We start from the raw sequence: 6,905 nt of genomic DNA, 5'->3' as shown, positions 1-6,905 counted from the left end.
AGACCATGAAAATATCCAAATTAAGGCATCAACAAGATAATACCTGGACTCTGAGGAAAGGCTGCAGGCATCTAGGGCACCTCTGTCACATGGGAAGGCACGTGGCCCGTGTCTGCTGGTCCTTCACTCCCAGGTTTCATTCCTTTCAGCTTCTGGTTCTAGTGGCTTCCTCTTTGTGTTCTGTAGGTCTAATGTTAGCTTTTCCTGGGATTTTCTCTCTCAGCTCTTTTGGCTTTTTCAGTTCTTTATCCTCTCATAAAGGACTCTGGTAAAACGATTAAGACCCACCTTGAATGGGGTGGGTCATATTCCAAACTGAAATAACCTAGCCAAAATGTCCCACCTATAACAGGTCTGCACCCACAGGAATGGATTAAAAGGCAATGGCCTTTTCTGGGGTACATGACATCTTCAAACCAGCACATCTCTATCTTTTTTTAAAGTGAAAGCTCATAATTTATTTGCTATAAAACATGAGAAATGTATTCAGGAAAAAATGATTGGATTTGTTACCTGATAAGAATATATGAAGCAAGTATTAAGGCATACTTATGTTCCAGTATTTTACCTATTTCCTGTGCTTTAAAGGCAAAACATAACTGAATGGGATGAAACAAAAGGTTGTGTATAATGATAGTAGAATAAATATGAAACTAAGGATATTATTTTTAGTTTATCTTTTCTATGTTGAAAAAGTATTCCAAAATTGACTTAACAATCAGCTGATTTGGCAAGCTATTTATTTTATTATTATTATTTTTTTATTTCTGTTTTTCTTCAATTTTATTGGTACGGTCACATACCATACAATCATCCAAAGTGTACAATCAGTTGCTTACAGTATCATCATATGGTTGTGCATTCATCACCACAATCAATTTTGAACATTTTCTTTGTACCAGAAAAAGTGAAAATAAGAATAAAAACTAAAAGTAAAAAAAGAACACCCAAAACAACCCATCCCCCATCCCTCCCATTACTCATTTACTTTTTGTCCCCATTTTTTCTATTCATCTGTCCATACACTGGATAAAGTGAGTGTGAGCCACAAGGTTTTCTACAATCACACAGTTATACCATAAATATATATATATATATATATATATATATATATATATATATATATGCTATGTATACTATATATATAAGCTATGTAGACAAGGCTACTGGTATTTCCTTCTAGCTATTCTAATACACTAAAAATTAAAAAGAGATATCTATATAATGCATAAGAATAACCTCCAGAATGACCTCTTGACTCCATTTGAAATCTCTCAGCCCCTGAAATTTACTTTGTTTCATTTCTCTTTCCCCCTTTTGGTCTGGAAGACTTTCTCAATCCAGGCTCATCCCCAGGAGTCATGTTTCACGTTGCCAGGGAGGTTCATATCCCCGGGAGTCGTGTTCCACTTGGGGGATGGGCAGCGAGTCCATCTGCCAAGGTGGTTTAGAGAGAAAGGCCACATATGAGCAACAAAAGAGGTTCTCTGGGGGTGACTCTTGGGCACAATAATGAGTAGGTTTAGCATCTCCTTTGCAGTGACAGACCGAGGGCTTGGCCTACGAAATTGGTAGTCCCCAGTGCTTGCAAGGATATAAGGAATCCCCCAGATGAGTAAATTTAATATTTCCACATTTTTCCCCAGTCCCCCAAGGGGGCTTTTCAAATATTTCTTTATCCTCTGCCCAAATCACTTTGGGTTTAATGATTATTAAAGGAAGAAAACTAAGAGAGAAGGAAAGGTCCAGAGAAAAATATTGATGAAAACACTGGGTACATAAAGAAAAAAAAAAAGCACTCAGGCTGTGTTGATCTAATTCATTCGTCTATGCTTGACAGAGAACATCCAATAATCAAATTTATCTATCTATCATTTTGACATTTCCCTTTGGAGAGTAATTAACATTACTAATTTATGTAATTTATTTAGCCCATCAGAAAGTTTCAGAACTCACATATGCTGTTCAACATCTGTGTATTTTAACTTTACATCTAGGAATACATTTTATTTACATTTTAGGCAATGTAATATTATTAGTATAATATTTCAGGGTACTGTTTGTTTTTTTTCGAAACAAATGTGTTTCTTTCCAAGTTCTTTTATTTGAAGAAGCTTAAAAAGGATTTCTATATTTTAAGTGAAATGAATGTTTTCATTTTCTGTGGTTAAGACAGCGTGTGTAAGTCTGTCTCTTACAGAAATGGGGCCACAGAATTTAAAATATTAGGCTGAAAAAAATCTTTGAAAATTCTAGACCAATGCTATCCAACAGAAGTATAATATGACAAACATATATATATATATATATATATGTTTATATTTTGTAGAAGTCATATTAAAGCATAGTAAGAAACAGGTAAAATTAATTTTATAATATATTTAGTTTAACCTAGTATATTAATATTATTATTTACACATGTAATCAATATAAAAATATAGATTAGATAGTTTGCGTTTTTTGTACGGTCTTTGAAATTGGTGTGTGTATCCTACTTTTATTACATCTCATTTCAGACCAGCAGCAATTCACATGCTCAACAGGCACGTGTGACTCAACCCCATACTACACAGTTTGGGTCTGGGCCAGCTGAGCCTCCAAGAACAACTCCTAGAACAACTTTTCAGAAATGGTTCACCAAGAAAAAAATTAGCTTTGTCAAAATCAGGAAGCTAGTTCTATCAGGAATCTGCTTTGCCAACTTTGGTTTCAGAATAACACTCTTTTAACCAGAATCTAGAGATCAGAGTGTCATCAGCTAACCTGTTGGCTGTGGCATGCATCACTTTGGTGGCAGTCCAGGGACCCGAAGTTACTGGTAGATGTATTGGATTTACCTGATTGTCCATGTATCATCGTTTCCACCTTTCCTCTCCCATGTGTTTGGTTCTAAATTCTAATTCTTTTCTTAGATTGATGACTCATTAGTTGATCATAAATTTCATTGAGAACTTTAGCTGCAAATGCTTCTGAAAAATGTCCTATTCACCTAGTTGGCCATGTATACAGCTAAAAATTATATTACTATGGAAAAAAGCGAGAATGGAAGTGAGGGCAACAGTTACTATCTGCTACAGTTCACCCCTCTAACCACTCAAGTATCCATGCACACCTTTCTTCATATACACTTAAATTTCTCCCCAAGTTAGGCAACCCAAATGCCCATCTGCTACTGCATCCAGCTCACCATCCAGGAGCCCTCTCAAGTCTGAATACAGCTCTTCATGGTTTGTTGGCCTATAAAATAATAAACATATTTTATTCCTACTCCTAATTGAAGCACTCAATAGGAATAGGAAAAAAGTAATAGTAATAAAACATTTTTAAAACCCTCAAATTCAGAAAAGGTAAGTGTGAAATGCACAGGAGTCATGAAAAATTATGGTCTATAAACATTATCATGTCCTGATGGGCAGGAAGAGGAATGAGTCCCTTGCTTAGTCTATCTGGCTGTGTTGAATTCTGCTATTTGAGATAGAGGGCCTTTGTTTATTGTCCTCTCTGGTTCTTGGCTGTACGACTGAGACCTTCTTCCATATATATTATTTTCCATGGCTCCATCTGAAGTGAGTAATGAAGACTTTCTTGAAGTAGTAAAGATCATTGGGAATTTAGGATTATATTATAGTTTCTTTGATATCAATTCCATTTTGATAATCACTATCACCCAGACTAGGCATTCTTTATTACACCTGAAAATCAGTATTTATTTACTGGTGTCTGGGTTTCACCCAATACGATGACCAGTTCCACCCCTCACCCCCACCACACCTGCAGTTTGCCTGGGACTGACCTGGTTTTGAAACAGAAAGCCCTGCTTCCCAGAAAACCCCTCAGTCACAGGCAAAATTGAATGGTTGGTCACCTTACTGCCCATTTCCCTCTCTCTGTTGAAGCCATCTGAAATCATAGGCTTGAGCTAAAAGGCTCAATTGTGTTCCATTGTATATGGGACACATAAATTAAATTCATGTTTCTTCTATGGCTTTACTCAAAGTAGCCTGAACTAACACACACCAAAACCCTGAATCTTCCTTATCATTTCCTCTAACACTGTAGCCTTATTCAGCACATGGTCTATATTCTAAGATATTAGAAAGAAAACTTTTAACAGATATTTTTTGAAGATATAAGGGACATTAGTTTACTAGTCGCCAACATCTGTGTCATTAATGTAGGATACCTGTCTAAGCCATGCCACACACCTAAATATGCAGCAGTTGACATCTAGCAGATGTTGAGTGCCTTAGTTTCCTGGGTCTACTGTGACAAAGTACCACAACCTGGATACCTTAAAACAACAGAACGGTATTGTCTTATAGGTATGGAAGATAGAGGTCTTAGATCAAGGTATTGGCAGTCATTCTCCTTCTGAAACCTCTAAGGGAGAACCTTCCATGCCTTTTCTGGCTTCTGGTGGTTTACTGGCAATCTTTGGGTTTCCTTGGCTGGAAGCTGTAGCTTGTCAGTATCTGCATCAGTTACCAAATAACCATCTTCTCTAGTGTTTCTGTGTCTCTTTTTCCCTTCCTTTAAGGACACAAGTTATTTTGGATTTGGGGCCCATCTTACTCCAGTATGACTTCATAAGGCACCTATTTCCAAATAAAGTCATATTGGGAGATATTGGGGGTTATAGCTTTAATGTATCCTTTTGGATGAACCTATAACATTGGAGAACAGTTTGAGGTCTCTGCCACAGAGAAGTATCTAACCATGAGGAGAAGTGAAGTATCTTACCAGGTTCCAGAGAAATGACTCCTTCTCTGAGTTTTAAAGGATGAATAGGAAAAACTTGGGGGTAAACATAGTTGGTGTTATTTGGGGTAAGTAGATAAAGGGCATTCTAAGCAGAGGAAATGGAATGGACACATGTGGTAGTAATGATACTACTATGTATAAAGTTACAAGAGTTTCTCTTTTCCTGGTGTGTAAAGTTAAAGGTGGAATTCTTGCATGAGGCAACAGCAAGGAGGCAGAAGACACCATGCCACAGTGGGTATTTATCCAAGAACTGATGATTCATAAACCAAATTTGTTTATTCAACATATTTAATTTTCTGTTTCCTAAGAAAAAAACATAAATATTATATTTTCTATTCCAAAAGGCAATACAGGATATGAAAGAGGAACTTAAATTAAAAGAAGCCCTTTAGAATTTTGAATGGCTTCTCAACTTGGGTTGCTAATTTTTAAATTATTTTTTATCCTATGTTTTCTTTCTTGCACCATTTTATTTTACTCTTTCCTTTAACCCTGCCTCTAAAATAGTACCCTCTATTTTAAAACTCTTCTAAACACACATGGAAAAATTTCAGTAGCTGAAGTTGGGGTGGCTGGATAGTATTGGCAGCCTTTCTTCACTTGTGGACATGGTGTAGATGCTTCCCCTGGAAAGTCCCGGAAACTTTATCCAGATAAAGCCCCAAATCCTAGAGAAGGGGTGAACTACATTTACTTTCAGACAGTACAATTATGGCTTACAAAAAGAGGATGGGACATATGGCATTTTCAGGATTTTTTTCAGCAATTTGTTTGCTCACATGGGAGGTTTTTACTCTTCTTGTCGGCAGTGTAAAAGCTGCTATCCTAGCGATACCTGAAAGTCAATGTGCGGTTAAATACTTTTCCAACTTTGAGGGCTCAAATACTCAAAAGTAAGCAGTGCAAGTCTGAAGATTTACACGATGAATATTTTGAATTACTTAATCTGTGATTTTTATAGTTCTCATAATATATGGCTGATATCTTAAAGGAAGCTGATTTTTGTGCAGAATTTTCTCTCTGTTTACTCTTCTTAGGATATTAAGTAAATAAAAAGTGTGCTCCCCAAAGAGTTTGTATCAAAAGTAATCATATTCACCAGTTTTTATGATTCTAGATTTTACCAATCAGGATGTACCAAGTATTAGTTTCTGTCACAAAACCAAGTGTGCCTTCCCCTCTATCCCCCCACTTCCCCCAACCCCCCATACCCCAAAAGGGACCTGCGGAAACTGCTTTTACCTAGGGAAAACTTCATTTACCAAAGAAATCATAGTCTGACTGTATGCTAAAATACATTTGGAAAGAAAATAAATGTACTTTGTGAATATACTACATGAAAGGTATAACTGGATAACGTATCTTTTTATAGAACCTTCTTATTTGTTACATAGATGCCGCATCAGGCTGAGGTAAGGAGAGAGAGGCCTATAAGTCTTTGACCTATATGAGTAGTCCTCCTCCCTAGAAGCTGCTAGGAAAGATGAAAAGTTCTCTGAGAAACACAGACATTTTCTTGTCTTAAAAGAAAAATAAAAGGCAGAATCAGGAGATTCCTATGTTCTAAGCATGGTCCAGGAGCAGCATAGACTTGGACGGATAGAAAATATACAGAGGAAGAAAAATTTGCTAACACATGAAATCTGACGACAGATGATGAGAGGGCCACAACTTCAGATGCTATAGAACTTTTTAAATTCTGGATTTTAACATAATTTTAGCACTATTGGCTGGGGGAGCAAGTGCCTCAACTTTTCTGTGAGTCTAGTGGGACAGGATTTCTGAGTTGAAATTCATTTGATTTTTAGAAAATGAAGACATGATTTTGCAGCCTCGGAGTCACACCTGCTAAAAGTAAACATTGGACAGAGGTGGGGGTTCCACTGCAAGGTATACATATGATGCAACTTCTTTTCCACCGAGTCGCATCATTTTTCTTCCAAATGCTGGGTCTTCCTTTGGGGCTCTGTAGGGATCAATCCATTTTAGCTCAGCATGAAAGGCTTCCCAAGTCTCTGTGTAAACAAAAGGGACTCAAATCATTTTGAATTATTTAATACTTATTTCCAAGAAAACTCAGTACAACAAAACACATAAAAACATGCTTTACACAAATTGAGTGTATACCTCCCAATTTATAG

The sequence above is a fragment of the Choloepus didactylus genome, chromosome 1 (genome assembly GCF_015220235.1).
Source record: "Choloepus didactylus isolate mChoDid1 chromosome 1, mChoDid1.pri, whole genome shotgun sequence".
NCBI classification, from domain to species: Eukaryota; Metazoa; Chordata; class Mammalia; order Pilosa; family Megalonychidae; genus Choloepus; species Choloepus didactylus.
Note: the sequence above shows the minus strand (reverse complement) of the source record.